Source organism: Cetorhinus maximus, chromosome 25 (assembly GCF_964194155.1).
Source record: "Cetorhinus maximus chromosome 25, sCetMax3.hap1.1, whole genome shotgun sequence".
Classification (NCBI taxonomy): domain Eukaryota; kingdom Metazoa; phylum Chordata; class Chondrichthyes; order Lamniformes; family Cetorhinidae; genus Cetorhinus; species Cetorhinus maximus.
The window spans coordinates 36,834,265-36,857,302 of NC_135903.1; the positions used below are offsets into that span (position 1 = coordinate 36,834,265).

Sequence of the window (23,038 nt, forward strand, 5' to 3'; positions counted from 1 at the left end):
AGGGGACACACACAATAGGCCTTCCATGATCAGTGGGTACCGCATGGGCTCGTGTGTATCATGAGCCCCCGCAATGACATTTTGTTTTGATTTGCTAAGTTTCCTTTAAGATTTTTTTGTTACAGTGTCCCTGTAAGAGACTAGACCCCCAAATTGTCCAATGCATTTTGTTAATTTATCCACTTTTTGTTGATCGGTTATACTCAGAAGAGCAGATAAAGAGGAATACCTGTATTTTCTGCACCCTCGAGAAGTCATGAATACACAAATTTTGGGAGGTTGCAGCTCCTTTTTAGTTTTCTTAAGGGGCTTTTCCTTAATTTTTGGTTGCACTTCTGCCCCACACTCCTGATCTTTGAGCACGCGGTGCGGAGGTGGGGGTGCGGGAAGGAGGAGGACCTCCTTGTAGGACTGCTCCTGGCATCCAGGCAGCAGGTGATCGAGGGGGGTCACGCGACCTGACTGTCTGCCCCACTTCTGCGTCCAGCTGTCCCTGGAGGGGGAGCACGCAGTGTCTGCCAGCACGATTGAGGCCTTCCCCATGGGAGAGTGCAGAGCTCGTGTGGTGCTGAAGCCCAGCGCTATCGATACCATCATCCTTCCCAATTGCACTATGCAGCAACGATAACTACCGTAACAATTAGGGAATGGAATCCTGGTCATTTTCTGTCCCATTTATATTCCCTGCACTGAGGCCAAGTATGGAGCTCTCAACTGACTATCCGAGTACAAGTAGAGATAAAGCAGAGTTTCCTGTACCTTCATACTCAGTTTCACACCCAAAACACACCTGCTGATTGTGACATTCAGGAAGTTGTAATTTTAAAAAATTCTTTTGTGTCATTGCTTTGTTCATCCTTAACTGCCCTTGAACCACTGCAATCCATGTGGTATAGGTAAACACAGGCTGCTGTTAGAGAGGAAGTTCCAGGATTTTGATCCAGCCTAAGTGAGGGAACGATGATATAGTTCCAAGTCAGGATGGTGTGTGCCTTGGAGGGTAACTTGCAGGTTGTGGTATTTGTTCCCATGCATTGGCTGCCCTTGTCCTTTTAGGTGGTAGAGTTCATGGGTTTAGAAGGTGCTATCAAAGGAGGCTTGGTGAGTTGCTACAGTACATCTTCTATTACTATCACTGTGCATCACTGTGCATCAGTGGTAGAGGGAATGAATGTTTAAATTGGTGCATGGGGTGGTAATCAAGCAGGTGCTTTGTCCTGGATGGTGTTGAGCTTCTTGAGTGTTGTTGAAGCCACATTCATCCAGGCAAATGACGAATATTCCATCACACTCCTGACTTGCACCTTGTAGATGGTAGACAGACTCTATGGAGACGGGAGTTGAGTTACACGCCGCAGAATTCCCAGCCTCTGATGCATTCTTGTAGCCACAGTATTTATATGGCTGGTCCAGCTCATTCTCTGGTCAATGGTAACCTCCAGTATGTTGCTAGTGAGGGATTCAGAGATGGTGATGTCATTAAATGTCAAGGGGAGATGGTTAGATTCTCCCTTTTGGAGATTGTCATTGCCTGGCACTTGTGTGGCATGAATGTTACTGATGTTTTATGAGGAAACTTTCTGGAAACTTACAAAATATCTGAACAGAAAAGATGAACAAAGTGAAACAAATAGTTTGAATAAATCCTTGAGCCATTAGAAAATATAAGTTTCAGATCAGCTAATTGGTGTGCAGGTGTTTTTATGTTGCTCTGCACAGGAATTGTAAACTTTACTCTGTAAAATTAACCCCTTAGTAAAGGGGATGAGGTGGTGGGGGTGATTTCCACATTGAGATATTTATAATGAACTCATAGATCTGTACTTTATAAATTATTTTCTGATTCATCCTTTGAGCTAGTATTAGCAGAAGAAAGGACGAGAAGGGACAAACTCTTGGGTACTGAGAACAGGAAGCCATGTAAAAGAACGGTGAAGACCAGAGGGAGGAAGAGTGCTGTGGCAGTCAGTGTAACATCTGCCATCACAAGAGCAGCTACACAGAGCAGGAAGAGGTCTAATGACCCTATAAGATTAGCCAAGGTAAAGTAGGCACTGTTCCCCATACATTGTTTGCAATGTGGATATAGGCATGACCCTCCTCCCAACCTTCATTCTCTACATATATGCTCCCGTTGATTAAAAGAACAGCTTGCATTTATATAGTGCCTTTCATGACCTCCCAAAACACTTGACAGCTGTCATGATACTACCATATTATTCATAATATTAATGTGGGGTATTGTAAAATAGGCCTATGTTTATTTGTGTGTGTGTGAATGGTTCTGTCTGTGTGGCTGATTTAATTATATAAGAGATGGGTAGACTGCAAGGCTGAAATTATCAGAAGAGTTAGGTGTAAAAAGGATATTTGAAATGCTGATGAGTGAGCTTGGGTAAAAGTCTCAGCAGATAGGCTGAATGAAATTTGCATTTTAAGGTAAGTGGAGAGGTGTTTGGTTTTCAAAGAAACATGATAAAGTTTTACAACTGTCAGGATAAATAGGGCAATGTTATTAAGTTTACTTTTTCCAAAAGGAAAAGGCCATATTGACAACATGAAAGATTTTTATACTTTGGGAAAAGTAAATTCCAAAGACATTTGGGATTTACAGATTAACAAGAGAGAAATATATTTAAAGAAGGATGGAAGGTTGTATGAGGGATGGCCATGTAAATCTAAAAAATACACCTTGTGAAACAGACTTGGAAAAACATCCCCTCGCCACTTTGCAGAATTCTGCTGTTCCAGTAACCAAAGTTGTGTTAAAAGCCTTTGGAATTCCACTGTCGACAGTGCGGCACCCCCAGAGTACAGCACTTGAATGGCAGCCTTGATTTTTGTGCACTAATCTCTGTGTTATGCAGGAAATGGTCTCTGCCAAATCTTTTTGATCTTTAGAGTTGACCTGTCCTTTTAAATGTATGGCCATCTGTTCTGGTGCCACAGCCATGGTCCCAGTGCAGCATGACCAGAATTTTGTGGTCTGACCACTGGCGGGCACCCACCTGGTGCCAGGAATCCCATCAGGAACTCACTGTTCAAACTTATGGACCCCAAACACAGGGAAGTGGGTGAGGGTCAATATTGAATCATGAGGATGAGAGGAAATGCTGTCCCGGCTGCTATTCCATCTCGAAAAGACAATTGACCACAGTGATTCCAATTTCTCATGCCCATGAGAAAAAGAAGGATAAAAAGAGAGAAAAGGGGAGAGAGATACACAAATAGAGAGGTACAGACAAACAGAGTTACAGATTTTTATCATTCCTTTTTTACTAAAGGGATTAAATTTTAAAAGCAAACTAAGGCTCTTTGAGGGAAGCAGATGGGAGGGGATAGTGGCCTGGGAGAGGGTTGAGCAAGTGGGGTTGGTGAAGAGTTGAAGGGGAGGTGACCAATTGAAGGTTGAGCGCAATTGGATAGTTGAAAGCAGGAGAGTGAGTGGAGTGAGGCAGAGGAATGGGTCATGGAAATGTGAAAGGGTAACAGGTGCAGTGGAAGTGAGGGGTAGCACAAATCACTGGGAGAAGGATCTGTGAGGGCTACATTGTCTCTGCAACCTCCCTTCCACCCCCACTGATACAGAAATGCAGCCTGTTACTACTGATGCTGCTTTTCCCATGTTGAGTTATACCACCCACTATCATCCACCTGAAAGGGAACAAGATAGAAGAAAAAGCAGCAAGGAAATAAAGCAATGCAAAGATAGCTGAGTCAGGTAAGAGAGAGAGATTAAATTCCTCAACTCACTGTGTGTTAAAACATGGAAGATGGACAAGCCTGAAAATGTTGAGACTTAAGTGTTTGGTTCCCTCCCCGAACTCTCCATATTTTTATTTTTACCTCTACAAAATAAATTGTGATATTTCCTTTTAAAGGCACAATTGACATAATATTTGAAGTATAGTAACAGGCCATTAGGTCCATATGATCTATTCTAGTGTTTATGCTCCACACGAGCCTCCTCCCACCTTACTATCAGCATAGCCTTCAATTCCTTTCTTCACGTGTACTTCCACGGCTTTCCATTAAATGCATCAATGCCATTCGCCTCAGCTACTCCTCAGAGAGTTTCACATTTCAACCATTCTCTGGGAAAAGGAGCTTCTCCTGAATTAGAGTTCTTAGTAAATTTATTGCTGACCATCTTATATTTCTGACCTCTTGTTTTGGATTCCCCACAAATGGAAACTGAGAAAAATGGAAACATGCTGTTTCCATGGCGGGCGGGCTCTCATTTGCCCGCGACGCCATCACCTCACTGCTTCATCACGCCGGGCGCCATTGTTATAGTGCAGCGGTGCGCCCACCTCTCAGTGCTCCCAGCCCAGGACGGCTGTAAAGAAGACATGGCCTCGAAAGGCAAGAAGACTGCAGCAACCCCCCTCCCCAGTTTAACGGTGCATCCCTCGAGCGCCTTTTGGACGCTGTGGAGGCCCTCCGTGATGTCCTCTACCCCTGCTCTGTCCGCAGGAGTGGCAGCAACATCACCAGCATGTGAGGCAGTGGCAGCGGTGGTCAGCGCCAAAGCCTTACAAGAGAAGACAGCCACCCAGTGCCAAAAAGGATGAATGGTCTCCCTGTTCCGCCAGGGTAAGTCGCACTTCTCATCACTCGCAACTCACACACTCACAAACCCATCACACATCCACAAGGATCTCACTCGCTGCCAGTTGAAGGGACATCACCATTCACTCTCTCACACACACCTTCATTGTGCTCATCCCATCCATGGGATTCACCATGCACAGATGCCAGGTATACTTATGATCTGGCCTGGCAGACGTCCGGCTGACACTCTCTTCATCTCTATTCATGCAGGACAAGCTGGCACACAACAAGAGGGCGAGGTTGCAAACTGGTGGAGGAATGCCTGAAATCAAAATCCTCACAGACTTTGAAAATAGAAACATTCAGCTGGCTGGTTAGGATCTGGACCGCTCCTATGCTGACAGTGCTCTGTCAAGTGAGGGTCCAGCAGTGCAACATCCATCAGACAACCATGCTGTGAGTGATGTGTCCTGTTCCACAGTCCCCTGTTATGCACTAACTATCTCTCCTTGCTTTCACATGCACATCTGGGAAACTGCCAATGGAGTCCATGACCCAGGGCCTCCAATCAAGCCCCAAAGAAACCTCTGAAGAGGAATCTGAAGGCAGCCTGATTGATGACCCATCACGGTGCTCACCCACACCCTCCACCAGCGCAGAGATACATACCTCAATAGGACCTAGCTTTAGAATAGCCTGGAGGTCACAATCTGGTGAGCACATTGCACTGTCTGATCCACAGCAGATGGCGGCAGGGACTTCCCAGGTCTCCGGAACTAGGACGACTGCTGGAGGCCAGAAATCTGCTGAGTCCAAGTCAGAGCCTCTGGACTCGTTCATGTCTCAGTTCTGGAAGCTGCAAAGGCAAGCTCAGGAACACCAGCTGCACTCCTCAGATTGCAAGGCATGATGGAGGAGTCTGTCCACCTTCAAGCTGAAGTGATAGCGCTGGCATGCCAACGCACCGAGGTCAACACTAGTAAAACGATGCCATGGAGACCTCGGTCTTGCACTGCTGCATGGGCTGAACTCCATTGCTGACGCCATAGTTGGCCTCCAACAGTGTCAACGCGAGAGGGGTGCAGGGTACCCCTAGATCTCACTCCAGCTACCCCTTCTCCTTAAGGAGACAGCCAGGGGCCATTGGGCACTCATAGGAAGGAAGGTCAGCAGGTACACACCCCAGGGCCATGCAGCCAGGTGACTCTGTGGGAGACCGGCCCATCCGAATCCCCTCTTCCTGTCACCCCCAGTAGATTCAGCTCCAAAGGCCAAGAAGGGTGTCACTGCCACACAGCAGGACCCCGAAAGCAGGCCAGGGCCCTCCAGGATTCGGCCCTCCAGAAGACAGCCACCAAGGTCATGACAGACAGGGCATGGCAGTCAACAGGCTGCCTCCACCTCTGCTGTGGATGTCAGGGGAGCACCAAGACGTAGCAGCAGGGTTAGGAAGGTTAAGAAGATGTAGTCGCACAGCCTGGGCACGGGTGTTAATCACTTGTAGATAATGTTCGCTATTGTAAATAAATTCCCAAGAATGTTTCCCTGCCTATGGCTCCTTGCTCTGATCACAGTGTTCGTGTCACTCAGATGTAAAACCTTGGTTCCTGCACAAAATAAAGGCAGGTGCCTCAGTCTAGGGCCTCTTTCATGTACTTTAAGCAGCCTTCAGTCCAACCTCACAATCCCTGGACACATTACTGATGCCTGCACCTTGATAATGCTGGTCATTGCTGCCAGAATGTCGTGGGCAAGCGACGCAAAGCTCCGTCATTCTCTCTGTGTGCTCTCAGCACCTTTAAGGTGGGGCTGGCTCCCATCTCATCAGCATCTTTGACTGGAGTCAGGATCTCAAGGCTGATGAAAGATCAGGTGCATTTAAAGTTTCATGGCTTCGTGTCCATGATATGACCCTGATCACAGAGCACAAGCAAGCTGCCCTCAACCAGACAGGAGTCAGACATTCACAGAGGCTATGTGAAGATCTATAGAGTTCCTCACTGCATGTTGTCATCATCCTCCTGGAATAGAGCGACTATTAAGGCCTCCACTGTGTTTCTATGACAGGAGCCATAAGCCAGACAGGAGTCAATCGTTCACAGATGCAATGTGAGGATCTGTGGTGTCTCCTTACTGCTTGTTGTCATCATCCTCCACAAGTCTAGCAGCTGTGAGGGCCTCCCGAGCGTGCTTGCCTCATCTGGCCAGTGCAATGGCCTCGTCGCCATCATCATTTCCTTCGCGGACCTACTCACCCTCATCCCTGTGGATGTTCTCCTCATTGGAGGGGATCTCCAGCTTCTCCATCGCCTCCTCAACCAGCTCTTCTCCCCATTTCAGCGTCAAGTTGTAAAGGGCTCAGCAGGCGACAATGATGCATGACACCCTCTGTGGACTGTACAGACCAGTCCAGGCAATCCCTGCAGCCTCTCTGGACCCTGGAAGACAACAGGGATCTGAGACCGACTGAGAATGTAGGAGTTGTGGACACTGGGAACCCTGCACAGACTTGCAGGATGTGTTTGTGGTGGTCGCACACCAGCTGAACATTCAGCGAGTGGAAGCCCTTGCTGTTGACATAGTTGACCGCTTGTTGAGATCTGAACACGATGGCACCCTGCACCTGTGGGAAACCCGAGATCTGGGCAAATCCAATTGCTCTTGCATCTTGGCTCTCCTGGTCCTGGGCGAAATGCACAAAGTTGTGTGCCCTCGTGAAGATGGCATCTGTGACCTCATGGATGCATTTGTGGGTAGAGGTTTGGGACATTCCACAGAGGTCACCTGTGGAATCCTGAAAGGAGTCACTGGCATAGAAATTGAGCGCCGCAATCATTTTCAAAGCCACTGGCAGTGGATGCCCTCCATGTCCCCATGGCGCCAAATCCTACAGCAGCTGGCAGTTGTGACCAACCAGTTCCCTAGACATGTGCAGTCTTTGGCGACACTGGTTCTTGGTCATCTGCAGGAATGAAAGGCAGGACCTTGGGTCTAGCTAGACGTTGAACAGCGATGGCTCACTGTGGCTCTTCAGCAGTGTGTGCGGGTGTCCCAGTCATCCCTTTCACCTGAGGGTGCTGCTCCTCCCTCTGCCCAGGCTCCGTTGCTCTCTTCTCCTTCATTTCTGTTCTCTGTACGCCACAAGGCATACAGCTAGGTCACTGGGTCCATGCTCCTGATATACTGCTCCTGCAGGATGGCAGAGAGGGACATGTGGGTTAGCATGGGTGTTCTAAGAACCTCTCTTGGTTAAGTCTGAAGGCCCCTTAATGCATCCTAGAGAGTGCTGGCCACAGTTTAGTGCGCTGCATGGCTGCCTGAAACTCCACCCACATGCACCCCACTCCACCTGACCGATTGACGGCAGCTTTGCCCATTGGACTGCATGCTGTGCTCTCAGCTCAGGCACAGGCATTCTCCTAACCCGCACTGCAAGGCTGCACTGTTAACTTGAACCATGGGGGAGACTGGTCCAAACCAGAATGATGACAATGCAAGGGGTTGTGAGCGCCTCCACCAGTGACTGCTCAACAGCTAGCTTTGGCAAGGAGATTGTACAATATTCAGACTGTTCTGCAGTCCACTAAAATGCTCATTAGTTTGTAGTCTGTGCCTGAGGGGTGAAAAGCTTTGGAGTACTTGGTAGCAATTTCATGCCTCTGTGTTGCTTGAGTGGGCAGATAAGCTGGAGGCCCGAATCCACACAGGTCAATGTGGCTGCGCCTGGATAGTCTCAGCTGTGGAGGAGGAATGGTCCCTTTATACAAGGTTTCCCTAATGTGTGGCCGCTTGCCTCCCCCTGACCCCACACGTGCTTGTGCACTACCTTCAACCAATGTGCAGCCCTTGCCCCCCTCACAACTCACCTCACCCGCAGTGCAGCCCTTGCCCCCCTCAACTTGCCTCAACTGCAATTCAACACTTACCCCCCACCAAGTCACTCAATCGCAGTGCAGCCCTTGCCCTGGCTCCGCACTGTCAGCCAGATTTGGAAAAAGTGACTTGCCTGTGACCTCGCCTGAATGCGCAGTGCCTCAGCCTCGAAGTCCGACAGGCAACTCTCGTGAGCACTGCGCAATGTTACTGTGCACTCACCTCCAAGTGCCCCTCGAAGTGCAGCCGCCATCTGCATGTCTTATATATGCTGCTGTGAAACACGTCGGTGTGCAATCACGCCAGTGTGCTCGGGTGCTCCAGCATGGGGGCGGGGCGGGGGGAGGTGATTCAGGCGGGCTTGTAATGATATGCAAATATATTGCAATGAGGCTCCCGATGTCTTAAGGCGCGTAGTGCAGCCCACCGTTGACGGGCAGAGCGGACGATTGCAAACCGGTTTCATGACGTCGTGAAAACGATTCTTGGCCTTCTCGCCATATTGTCCGCTCACGCCACCAAACACGCCTGACGCCAGTGCATATGGAAAATTCTGCCCCCGGGCTCCAGTTTTCAACTCAATCAGCCCCATCTCAACTCGCTCAAAACCCATTCACTTACCGCGTTAAAATGAGGCTCATTATAACAGGTGTGTTCCTCTGAGCCAAAAAGAAAGCTTCTGCCTTCACTGCTATAGACTCCCCATCTTAATATGTATGAGACCCCTGCAAGATGCCTTCCACCTTCCTCATGTCAGTGGGCACATGATTTTTCATACTTTCTCACTTTTTCCAGGCAGGAAATGCGATAGTGGCTGTTGAATGTGGCCTGGGGGTTAAAATAGCCCAGGTTTCTTTCTGCAACAGAAAGTGAGCTTCCACCCTGAATTAAAATGGGGGCCCGGGTATACAGTAAAATACTGAAATTGTGGTGTATAACACATGATGACACCTTTAACATTGAAATTACCCATCACAGCACCACCTATTGGCACAACACGTTGTTTAAAATGAGTTTTTATTATTTACTGTGTTTGCTATACCACAGATAGGTGGTAGGAGGTTCTATATGGCCACACTTGTGCAGGTCTAAATTTTTATAGCAGATGTTCACACCTCTTGCCATCTCCTGCCAGGGTATGTGAACCATCTCATCTCAGCACCCAACAACCATCCACAGGAAAGAGCACCTCCCTCTCTGGTATATTTACTGCAGTAAAATCTCTATTGCCCCACCATCAACAGGAGTGTGGAGACAGTACTTGAGGATGTCTCCACTTTTGCAATCGTCACGAATCCCCTTTTGTCTCCAGAAACATGATCTGTTGGACCAATAACGGGTAAACTCCTGAATGGCAGTCATTTCTCACAGGAAATTCAACAACAAAATGCAAATTAGCCTGACCATAGAGATACACCCGAGACGAGCACATGGATGCATAGGATGACACGCTGGGAGAATCACAGTGCAACAGTCATGCCTGAAAATTGGTCTCTTGTGTCAAATTACCTCCCTATCTATGCAACCCTTTGAGATCTTTATGGTCTCCAATTCAGGCCTCTTGTGCACCCTGATTTTAACTTCTCCACCATTGGTGTGCACACCTTCAGCTATCTAGGCTTTAAACTCTGAAATTCCTTCCCTAAATCTCTTTGCCTCTCAACTTCTCTCCTCCTTTTGTCATGAAAACATAATAATTTTCACAATATTATTGTGATTTATTGTAAAGCTAGGTTAATAGTGGGGTTTGGATCATTTTTTCTGTGTGAATATATGTGTGTGGTGGACTTAATTGAATTGCAGACAGCCAGTCTGGAGCTTTTGATTTATCAAAAGAGAAGCTAGGTTTGAAATGTTAAATACGTAAACACAGCTGAAGTTTTAGAATGTGAGGTGTGAGGAACATTTGCATTTTTAGATAAACTGGAGTCGTGAATTTCAAAGAGATGATGAGATGTTACACCTAGCCATGAGAAGTTAAGTCAAATAGTTTTCCCAAAGATTACGGATAATATGAGTACTATGAAAGATTTATTTGATGGAAAAAGTAAAGACAGTTTGCAAAGACATATTGGGACAATGGAATTTACATTAAAAAGGGAGAAAAGGTATAAAGGAGATGAGGTTATGCGTAAGAAGAAGGAATTCTAAGATCTAACAAGTGTGAAAAGCCTCCAGCTTCTATGCATCAAGCTGCTGTCCACAGGAGCCGAAGCTAAGAAAACTCATTGTGAATTGTCCAGGGTATCGTGTGTTTTGCCTGGGTCTGTTGAAATCTATTTTGTTTTACTGTTGCCTTAATGGAGGTGTAACTGGGAGCTAGATTAATTAGGAAATTTAGGAATTATTACAATCGTAATTTGTAGACTGATGTATGTGCTTAAAATATTTTCTTCTATTAATAAATGTTTAATTTAGTTTTGTAAAAAACCTCTACGACTCGGTGGTCTTAATAAAAATACAAATTGCAAAACAGTTGTGGCAGTTGTTTCAAGTTTCCCTCTGGGAGTTGAGCAGCTCAGCATTTACCATCTGCTGTGCCATAACACTTTAAGATACTCATTAAAACCTACCTCTTTTGGCAGGGTTGGGGTGGGGGGAACACAGATGCATTTTTAAAGGTGTTTGAATTGCTTGCAGATCAGCATCAATGGAACTGAGGAAGATGAGCAGAAATGCTGGTAAAATGAATTCTGTTTGAAAACCTTTATTACATCTTCTCCACAGCCAACAATACTGTACACTAAAATGGCCAACGTGAACCTTCCCCATGATATAGGACCCCAGCAGTGGAAATTGCACCCTCTGAGAGCTTCCGGCCAGTCAGAGGTTGATGAATCTCCATTGCAGGCAAGCCCACTGTGAGCGATGGCTGCTGCCAGTAAGGCTCCAAGGACTTCAACTGGGTTCATCATTGGATCCCTGGACATAGGTGAGGGAGGGCATGATGGGGGCTCTGTGGAGTGGGGTGGCCAGCGAGAGGTGGCTGGGGTAACCTTCAGTGGCCAAATGACAATAAGTTAGTTAAACATGATTTGCCCTTAAACCCTTGCCGGCTTTCCTTAATTAACCCACATTTGTCCATGCTACTGTTATTTTTGTCCCGAATTATTGTTTCTAAAAGCTTTTCCACCACTGAGGTTAAACTGACTGGCCTGTAGTTACTGTATCCATACACCATTTTTGAACAAAGGTGTGACATTTGCAATCCTCCAATCACCTGGCATCACCCCTGTGTCTAAGGAGGATTGGAAGATTATGGCCAGTGCCTTTGCAATTTCTGCCCACACTTCCCTTAATATCCTTGGATGCATCTCGTCAGCCCTGGTGACTTACCAACTTTAAGCAAAGCCAGCCTATCCAATACTTCCTCTTTGGTATTTTTTAGCCTATCCAGTGTCTCAACTACCTCCTCCTTCACTATGACCTGGGCAGCATCTTCTTCCATGGTAAATGACAAAGGCAGAGTACTCAGTTAGTATTTCAGCCATGCTCACTGCCTCCATATGTAAATCTCCTTTTTCGTCCCTAATTGGCTTCACTTCTCCTTTTACCACTTTTTATTTTCTTTTATGTTAGCTGTCATTCTCTTCTCCTGGTCTCTCTTTGCTTCTCTTATTTTTTTTAAGCTCCGCTCTGAACTTTCTGTATTCAGCCTGGATCTCTGTATTATCCATCTGTCATATGCAAACTTTTTCTGCTTTATCCTTACTCACTATCACTATCGTCATCTGGGAGCTCTGGATTTGTTTGCCCTAACTTTCCCCTTTGTGGGAATGTATCTCAACAATACCCAAACTATCTCCTCTCTGAAGGCAGTCCATTGTTCTGTTACAGTTGGAAGGGGAAAGGGGATTTGAATGCAGAACAATGCAAGGGAGTGATCAAAGATGGCTTTATCTGTGATTGATGTGATGTGAGCAACAAGGCCACATCAGATGACAAGGTAAAAGGGGTGGCTGTGAATATGAGTTGGGGAGTTTACATGGAGGGAGAGATGAAATGAGGATGGGAGGCAAGTGAACTCAGAGGAGAGAGAACATGATGAGTTGAGATGGAGATTGAAATCACCAAGGTTGAAAAGCCACTTGTTGCTGAAATAAAAGGAGGCATGAAAATAAGAGAGAAGGTGTAAAGAGAAAACATGAAAAAAGACAAAAAAGGAGCGATGGGCTCTGGGATACCCTTGTTCAAAAAACTCCAGTCCTGCAGCACTCTTTGACCTTCCTACTCCCCTGCCATCATCCCAGGCTTGACCCATTCTTAAATAACCCTACAGCTTCCCTTCGTGTCTCCCTTGTTCAAGAAAGGAAGTAGAATAAACCAGGTAACTATAGACTGGTCAGTGTAACATCAGTGGTGGGAAAACCTTTGGAGACAATAATCCAGGATAAAATTAATTGTCACATGGAAAAACATGAGTCAATCAATGATAACCAACAGGAATTTGTTAAAGGTAAATTATGTTTGACGAACATGATTGAATTCTTTGATTAAGTAATGGAGAGAGTTTATGAAGAGAGTGGGGTTGATGTGTTTATAGACTTTGAAAAGGCATTTGATAAAGTACCATATAAGTTAGTAACATTAACACCCAAAGGATTAAAGGAACAGTGCAGTGTTGATACAAGATTGGTGATGTGTTGAGTGGTTGTTGAAAAACAACTGGAAGGAAATATTTAGTTGTGACCTATAGGAATAAGTATTAAGTTCATTGTTGATGGGTGAATGTTGATGGGTGGATGATGATGGGTGCATGTTGATGGGTGAATGTTGATGGATGAATGCCAATGGGTCAATGTTGATTGTTGGGGAAATGCTGATGGGGGATTGTTGGGAGGAAAGCCACTCTGAAGTCCGCAAGATCCAAGTAAATAAAAATCTTTATTCAAGCATGCCTGGGAGAAACTCCCCTCGTCAGGCAAGGAAAAGCTTCTCAAAATTTCACAGTAGCACAGCAACTTTTATAATTCTTGTTTCCAGACATTACTACTAGACTTTGTTAACAGTTGCTGATAGCTACAGGATCTTGCTAAACAACTACTAATGGCTACAAGATCTCATTAAACAGCCAGTAGTGGCCGGTCATTCTGATACATTCACCACCTGGTGGTTTGTTTGACTTGACCAGTGAGTTGACCAATGCATGACCTCCTCGCCCTGTCCGGAATTGAATTTCCTTTATCTCCGTCGTGTTTGTGCAGGTTGTGAACAGTTCCAGAATGTCAAGTATCCCACACTGCCCCTGAATCTACTCTGAGGTTATCAAAGTGCATGATATACATTTATATTTAATGGCAATCCTAACTGCCCCACTTCAGAATGTTAGAGGGTGAATGTTGTTGGGTGAATGCAGATTGGGGAATGCTGATAGGGTCAATGTTGGTGGGTCAGTGTTGGTGGGTGAATACTGATGGGTGAAAGTTGATGAATGATGTTGGTGGTGACATTGGTGAATTTCACCTTGGTTTTAGGTGTTAAGCCAATGGGCGGAGCCAGACGTGCTGAGGTGGCGACGCTGCGCGATGACGCAGTGACCGGACGTTTTAAAGAGGCTGGTCGGTGGGGGAGGGGAGAGTGAGAGACGTAGCCGGCTGTGGGAGGGAGAGAGAGAGAGCGGCTGAGGGGGAAAGTAAGCTCCGCAACCGGGAGGCAGAGCTCAGCAGACGCCCAAGATGGCCAGGGTGAGTCCGGCGCTAAGGGAGGGAAGCTATGATCCGCTGCCGCCCTCGGTTCAGGCACTGGGCCCGGGGAGGGGGCTGTGACTGCAGCTTATTCCCCGTCATTCCCTCCACCCCCTCATCCCCCTCCCCCTCATCTCCCTCCCCCCTCACCTCCCTCCCCCTTATCTCCCTCCCCCCTCATCCCCCCTCCCCTCATCCCCCCTCCCCCTCATCCCCCCTCCCCCTCATCCCCCCTCCCCCTCATCCCCCCTCCCCCTCAACCCCCTCATCCCCCCTCCCCCTCATCCCCCCTCCCCCTCATCCCCCTCCCCCTCAGCCCCCTCCCCCTCATCCCCCTCATCCCCCCTCCCCCTCATCCCCCCTCCCCCTCATCCCCCCTCCCCCTCATCCCCCCTCCCCCTCATCCCCCCTCCCCCTCATCCCCCCTCCCCCTCATCCCCCTCCCCCTCATCCCCCCTCATCCCCCCTCATCCCCCCTCATCCCCCCCATCCCCCTCATCCCCCCTCATCCCCCTCATCCCCCTCATCCCCCCTCATCCCTCCTCATCCCTCCTCATCCCCCTCATCCCCCCTCATCCCTCCTCCCCCTCACCCCCTCATCCCCCATTCCCCCTCATATTCCCCCCATTCCCCCCTCATATTCCCCCCATTTCCCCCCTCATATTCCCCCCATTCCCCCCCTCATATTCCCCCCATTCCCCCCTCATATTCCCCCCATTCCCCCCCTCATATTCCCCCCTCATATTCCCCCCCCTCATATTCCCCCCATTCCCCCCTCATATTCCCCCCATTCCCCCCTCATATTCCCCCCATTCCCCCCTCATATTCCCCCCATTCCCCCCCCTCATATTCCCCCCCTCATATTCCCCCCCTCATATTCCCCCCCTCATATTCCCCCCCTCATATTCCCCCCCTCATATTCCCCCCCTCATATTCCCCCCCTCATATTCCCCCCCTCATATTCCCCCCCATATTCCCCCCCCATATTCCCCCCTCATATTCCCCCCCTCATATTCCCCCCCTCATATTCCCCCCCTCATATTCCCCCCCTCATATTCCCCCCCCTCATATTCCCCCCCTCATATTCCCCCCCTCATATTCCCCCCTCATATTCCCCCCCTCATATTCCCCCCCTCAAATTCCCCCCCTCATATTCCCCCCCTCATATTCCCCCCTCATATTCCCCCCCCATATTCCCCCCTCATATTCCCCCCCTCATATTCCCCCCCTCATATTCCCCCCCTCATATTCCCCCCCTCATATTCCCCCCCTCATATTCCCCCCCTCATATTCCCCCTCATATTCCCCCCCTCATATTCCCCCCCCTCATATTCCCCCCCCTCATATTCCCCCCCCTCATATTCCCCCCCCTCATATTCCCCCCCTCATATTCCCCCCCTCATATTCCCCCCCTCATATTCCCCCCCTCATATTCCCCCCCTCATATTCCCCCCCTCATATTCCCCCCCTCATATTCCCCCCCTCATATTCCCCCCCTCATATTCCCCCCCTCATATTCCCCCCCTCATATTCCCCCCCTCATATTCCCCCCCTCATATTCCCCCCCTCATATTCCCCCCCTCATATTCCCCCCCTCATATTCCCCCCCTCATATTCCCCCCCTCATATTCCCCCCCTCATATTCCCCCCCTCATATTCCCCCCCTCATATTCCCCCCCTCATATTCCCCCCCTCATATTCCCCCCCTCATATTCCCCCCCTCATATTCCCCCCCTCATATTCCCCCCCTCATATTCCCCCCCTCATATTCCCCCCCTCATATTCCCCCCCTCATATTCCCCCCCTCATATTCCCCCCCTCATATTCCCCCCCTCATATTCCCCCCCTCATATTCCCCCCCTCATATTCCCCCCCCTCATATTCCCCCCCTCATATTCCCCCCCTCATATTCCCCCCCTCATATTCCCCCCTCATATTCCCCCCCTCATATTCCCCCCTCATATTCCCCCCATTCCCCCCCTCATATTCTCCCCATTCCCCCCTCATATTCTCCCCATTCCCCCCCTCATATTCTCCCCATTCCCCCCTCATATTCTCCCCATTCCCCCCCTCATATTCTCCCCATTCCCCCCCTCATATTCTCCCCATTCCCCTCCTCATATTCTCCCCATTCCCACCCTCATATTCTCCCCATTCCCACCCTCATATTCCCCCCCTCATCTTTCCCCCATTCCCCCCTCATATTCCCCCCATTCCCCCCTCATATTCCTCCCATTCCCCCATTCCCCCCTCATATTCCCCCATTCCCCCATTCCCCCCTCATATTCCCCCCATTCCCCCCATTCCCCCCTCATATTCCCCCCATTCCCCCCTCATATTCCCCCCATTCCCCCCTCATATTCCCCCCATTCCCGCCTCATATTCCCCCCATTCCTCCCCTCATATTCCCCCCCTCATATTCCCCCCCTCATATTCCCCCCTCATATTCCCCCCTCATATTCCCCCCTCATATTCCCCCCTCATATTCCCCCCCTCATATTCCCCCCCTCATATTCCCCCCCTCATATTCCCCCCCTCATATTCCCCCCTCATATTCCCCCCCTCATATTCCCCCCCTCATATTCCCCCCCTCATATTCCCCCCCTCATATTCCCCCCCTCATATTCCCCCCCTCATATTCCCCCCCTCATATTCCCCCCCTCATATTCCCCCCCTCATACTCCCCCCCCTCATACTCCCCCCCCTCATACTCCCCCCCCTCATACTCCCCCCTCATACTCCCCCCCCTCATACTCCCCCCCTCATACTCCCCCCCTCATACTCCCCCCCTCATACTCCCCCCCTCATACTCCCCCCCTCATACTCCCCCCCTCATACTCCCCCCCTCATACTCCCCCCCTCATACTCCCCCCCTCATACTCCCCCCCTCATACTCCCCCCCTCATACTCCCCCCCTCATACTCCCCCCCTCATTATTGCCGCCACTTTCCCTGCAAGTGAGTTGTATGGGGAGGAGGCGGGAGTGGGGAAGCTGAGGTTGAGCTGCCCATCACCCTCTGTTATTCAAGTCACTATACACCACATTGCTGCAAAATGCTTGTCACTATTCAAAGGTGGGATATCAGAATAAACCACCTAAGTTGCATAGTTATGTTGTGTTTTATTTTGCATTGCACCTATTTAATGTTACTCCAAGGCTTCCTGATGTTCAAGAAAATCCTTTTGGAGGTTAGGGCTTGCTGTTGATGGAACCAATTGTGGAGCAAGATCCAAGTTATGTTTTGAATTCAGTTTAATGAAGAACAATTTTACCATGTTCTGATAATTTGGAATGGGGTAAAGGTGCTTTCAAAGATGGCTCAAGTGGCAATTTTTACTGGAGGGAAGTTTTTTGTGTGTGGAGAACTGATGGTCCTGATCGCCTTATTAAATAATAGTGGGTCTTCCTGTGGACCAGATTCAACTGATATGTTTGGTGGGTTAATGTATAGGCTGCAGCTGATTCTGCATTTTGTGCCAAAAAAATGGTGCATTCTGACATCTGTTGATGGTGTACTTATGTAACTACAAACAGGGAGGGGATTCTTGCTTATTGTTTTTTTCGACATGAATTCTCACACATAGAAACCGTTTCATGTGCCCCTCTGCAGTACATCTGCTTCCCATTCACCTTGATTCTGGTATTTTCATTCAAACTGACATTAAAAACAAATCTATTCTTGTAGGTGAGAAAATATGAACTGCTTATGTTTTCAAATCACTGAACTGTAGGTATGGAATTCGGGGCAGAGATGAAAGTAAAATGTTGGAAGCACAAAATGGTAGAAATACACAACATCTGTAACAAGGAGTGGGGTGCGGAACAGTGATTGGTTTGAGGGAAGACCCCTTGTGCGAACCTCATGGCAGCTTGAGAAATCTGCAAAATTCGACGAAATGTTGGTCCTGATGAAAGTGACCATGAAGCTGTTGGATTTTTGTGAAAACCCAACTGGTTCAACTGGAGTCCTGTAGGGAAGGAAATCTGCTGTCCTTGCCGAGCCAGGTCAAATGTGAATTTCATCCCTGAGCAATGCGGTTGCCTCTTGGCTGCCCTGTGAAGTGGCCTGGCCACCTTTTCAGAACCGCTATGCAGTTGCAATAGATGGTGAAATTGCCAGCGATTGTCCACATTCTGAAAATAAAATTTTTAACCCCAACCCCCACCACTTTTCAGGTACTGGTCGACCTATATATTTGTAGCGTTTTGTGTTTTGAGTGAAATTGAGTCTTAATATTTGGTTTACTTTTGGGGGGGGAATAAAGTTTCATTCTTGTTTCCAATTTATTAAATCTGTTCTGCATCACTTCTCTGGAGTTGGTGTCAAATGTGAGATATGGTGCCTTCTTTATGAAACTGACATGCCCCAGGTATAATTAGTTGGGTTTCAATGATGCAGCGTTTGTTTTTGTTTTTTGGTTTTGCACATCTAATAGAATCAAGTGTCTTTGTGCAAACCTGACCACTTTGATAGCTTGCCTTAAACAATCACGTGCCCATATTAAGCAAGCACTCTTCTTGAAGAAAGGAAGTTTGTGTCAATCAATCATATGCCTAGGAATGATCAGTAAAATGCATAAATGCATGCACAATTACTGTGTCTTTGAATTTGACCAATATCTTTTTTATTTCCTTTCATGGCAAGCGAGTATCACTGGCAAGCATTTGTTGCCCATCCCAAATTTCCCTTGAAAAAGGTGGTGAGCTGCCTTCTTGAACCGCTGTAGTCCAAGTGGTGTAAATGCACCACTGTTAAGGGTGTTCCAGGTTTATTGCCCTAACGACCCTGAAGGAGCAGCGATTTGGCTCCAGATCAGGATGGTGTGCGCAGTGGAACTTGTAGGCACTGGTGTACCCTTATGTTTGCAGCCCTTGACCTTCTAGCTGCTAAAGTTCACGTGTTTGGATGGTATTGAATCTTATATTTTGTGCACATTGCTGCCACTGTGCATTGGGGGTGGAGGGAGTGAATGCTTAAGATGGTGGATAAGATGCTGATCAAGCGGCTGCTTTGTCCTGCATTGTGTTGAGCTTCTTGAGTGTTGTTGAAGTTGCACTCATCAAGGCAAGTGAAGAGTATTTCTTCACAGTCCTAACTTGTGCCTTGTAGATGGTGGACAGGCTTTGGAGAGTCAGGAGGTGAGTTACTTTCCACAGAATTCCCAGCCCCTGACCTGCTCTTGTAGCCACGATATTTATATGGCTGGTCCAGTTCAGTTTCTGGCTAATGGTAACGCCCCCCAGGATGTTGTTAGTGGGGGATTCAGCGATGGTAATGCCAATAAATATCAAGGGGAAATGGTTAGACTCTCTCTTGTTGGAGATGATTATTGCCTGACACTTGACGTAAATGTTATTTGCCATTATCATCCCAAGCCTGAATGTTGTCTAGTTCTTGCTGCATGTGGCCACAGATTGCTTCAAACCTAAGGCAACTGTCTGTCTTAAGTGAAATTCTGTTTATCAGCACTGTACATGATTAATATCCTCTTCGGGGGGTGGTTCCTATTGAGGACCAGTCTGGCTGCCATGTAGCAAGAAGCAGTATGTGGGTAATTCTTTTGTTTTATTTGTAAAATAGGTGGAAGCTCTGCATTAAGCATTTGTCACATCTTGGAATACGTACATTCTTTTACTACCTTATTGAGAAGATTGACGCTTGGTGATTTCCTGATCATATTTAACTTTTCTAATGAATGGTTATGAATAGAAATCGTACAGTTGCCAAAGAGGTTTTATATTGGCCAATCTTCTGTAAAGTGCAGACCTCCAAAATTGGCCAAAACTGACAGGACGTCAAGGCCAACAAGTGCTAATAAATTCTGTAGTGCAATAGCTGTGAAGAAGAGAAGGGGACAGATGTAAAACCATACATTGAGTAAGTGATAACTGGATGAGAATTACAGTTTTGAACTTGAGCTTCAGTTTCAATATTTGAAGATTTATATCTATTAGCAAAAATATTGCAGCCATCTAAAATACAATTTTTGGTTGCTGTCATGGAAACAATGATCTTCACTGTTTGAAATAGCTTTTCCTCATCCCTGAATTTTGTTTAAGGTTTAATCATTCCTCAAGAATGGTTTATTTCAGCAAAAGACAATCAATTGCTAGTTTAAGTTCCTGATGTAACAGTTTTTAAAATTACATGATGAAAGAATTAAGGGATTGATTGACATGCTGACTGTAGCCCAGAGTCCAGATGGAGAGCACTTTGAGCCTCAATCTTGCAGTTAAGCACTTTGGCAATGAGATTGCTGTCATGTGAATAGTCAGATGTAACAGGAAATTTGTGATATTGTGCTATAGTTTGGAGTTCCTTTGACTAATTAGATTGCAGAATTGGAGGCCTCTGGCCCTTCAACTAAATATATATCCCTGAATCAAGTATCAATACTGGTTGGGTTAGTAATGACAATCACATTCTAACAAAAATTTATTTTGAGCATGTGTTTATCACCTATTAGTTACATTTGGTTCCATACAAGAATTGTACACCCCAAATTTCTCTAAGTTGTAAAAAGAAAAGTGATTGAAGGAGCAGTCACTAATGGAGTAGGACCAAGGCAAAGGCCACTACTGAAGAACAAGAGGGTGCATGCACACACCTCCCATATGTGGAGATGTTGCATCAGCACCATTGGGAGCAGGGTGTGATTGCAATATACCAAGTTGGGTAGTTTCCTTTATAAATGTAGGCATAAGAATTTATAATGAAATTCTAAAAGTAAGGACAGAATATGTGACTTTATAATGTTGGCTGAATTTCATTTTTGTACCATGGTTCAGTTCTCCAGTGCACTTCAATCCTGTTTCATACTTGCTTTGACTTCCTGTGTGTACTGCCACAGGAGGCCCACTTGCCTATTAATACATAGAATATTAAATTATGTATTATGGGCACCTTATTTTTATGGCTTGAGGCGAATATCCTGGTGGATACACGGCCTGAATTGCAATGTGGCGTCATGTAAAATTCATGGCTGATAATTTGCTAGGAAAAGTCAAGGGGTTTAACAGGTGACTGTATAGAATTCAGCATAACGTTTACGGCACCTGGTAAACCTGGACAGCAACATAAAATAATTAAAACCATTTGAATTAGAAAACTGTATGCAAATGTTAAAACCTGGCACTAATGTATTCAAACAATAGGCTCCTTAACTGTCTGTGTCTCTCCACAGATGCTGTCTGATCTGAATATTTCCAGCATTTTCTATCTTTATTTCAGATTTCCAGCATCTCTGGTATTTTGCTTTTGCAATGATAGACATTTGGGTGAGGAAGACTCCTTGAACTGCAGGTGAAGAAGATAGTGGAACTCCCTACAATATAAGTTTGTGAATTTTGAGAGAGATTTATAATTCAAGGGAAATTGTGAAATTGTATCCTGATGTTTTCAAAATAAGGAGCTTGTGGGTCTGAAAAACATTTGATAAAAGTTCCACAGGAAAGGCAAGATGGTGGTCTGCAAGAAGCCTGTTACAGGAGTTTTGAGGGTGGGCTAAGCGCTGAGTAGTGTTCCCTGGGGTTGTTTTTGGAATCTCTGCTGTTACTCTGTCAACTTGGATCCAGAAGCTCAATCACAAATCACATCCACAGATGATGTCAAACAGTAATAGTAATGTCGTGGTAATGCTACTCAAGTAGCATGACCTGAAGTTCATGGGTAAATTCTTAGCTCAGGAAATTTCAGATTTAAGGTAAATCTGGTAATTGTGGACTAGCAGGAGAAGGATGACCATGAAAGCTGTTGGGTGGATATTATACTTTAGGGAAGGGGATCTCTCTCTCTCTTGCATGTGATTTGAGTTCAAACATGTTCAGTGCTCTCAAGTGACCAAGTAAGCCTCCATCTTCTCAGAACACTACAGATGAGGGAGGGGGAGAAAGTGCAGCCTTGGCAACATTGCTCACATTACATTAAAACATACAACCCAGAAACAGGCTGTTCCACCAAGCTGGTGTCTGTGCTGGTGTTTGTTCTTCACTTGCACCTCCTCCCACTCTGATCCATCTCATGCTACCAGCATACCCATTATTACTTTCTAACTCATGCATTTGTAAAGCCTTCCCTTAAATGCATCTGTGTCCATCTTTGTGTAGTGGAAACTTCAGCACTCTAACCACTTTCTTGTTAAAGAAGTTGGGATTTTGTGATGTTCCAACTGCTTCCTGACCATTATACAGGTACCATTTTGTAAGTTTTTAGATTTTTTAAAATGGGCTGTAAATAGCTTGAGGATAAGCAATCAAAGAGGGTGAGATTAAGCGGTTGAATTTTGAGATTGTGTACCTGTTCAACGTGCAGTGAATTGGAATCAAAATCATTACTTTTTTGAATGCTGTCAGTATTTGAACTGACATGCCATGTCGTAAATGGTATCAGTATGATTGCTTGATGATTAATTTGCCCAGTTTAATCAACAAATTGTGCTCGTATCAGTGTTTTTGTTAACTATGCTTAAACAAATTATTGACATCTGAATTAATCACTCCTGCTGCAGCTGAATTGATTAAATTCTGTTGTACACAGAAATCCGCATAGGATAGGTATTATATGGAAGATTGCACTGTTAGGCCTATCTTAAATGTGGAAAATATGGAACCTGGAATAATTGGCAGGGTATTAATGAGTGTGTATTTTGAGTGAGCTTTAAGATTTTAATGGACTTTCGTCAGGTTATGGGCAGGAATATGTTACCGCAAAATAGAGGTTTTAGCGTTGCGGTAGGATTACAACCCTGCCTGGAAGTAAAACATTTCTTTTTAACTTTAGTATTGTACAGCAATGCAATACTTTTTTTGGTTTTTTATAATGATTTTTAAACTTGGACTAAGTGCTTTTGATCTAATTTCAACTACCCTTAATATTGTAATTAACAATGTATTGGGCTCATTTGAACTACCCAGAAGCTGGACTTCA

The 23,038-nt window shown here is 46.4% G+C and overlaps 1 protein-coding gene across 2 annotated transcripts in view; it reads left to right on the forward strand.

Moving 5' to 3' along the window:
* Positions 1-23,038, forward strand: part of nsfa (N-ethylmaleimide-sensitive factor a) — a 311,021-nt gene that overhangs the window by 49,526 nt on the left and 238,457 nt on the right. Inside the window, exon 1 of one of the 2 annotated variants that reach the window (XM_078529817.1) lies at positions 18,228-18,288. The exons of the other annotated variant lie outside the window; for it this stretch is intronic. The gene's annotated coding sequence lies outside the window, so the exon portion shown is untranslated. Of the gene's footprint in view, positions 1-18,227; positions 18,289-23,038 lie in introns of those variants that run through there. 2 annotated transcript variants of the gene reach the window in all.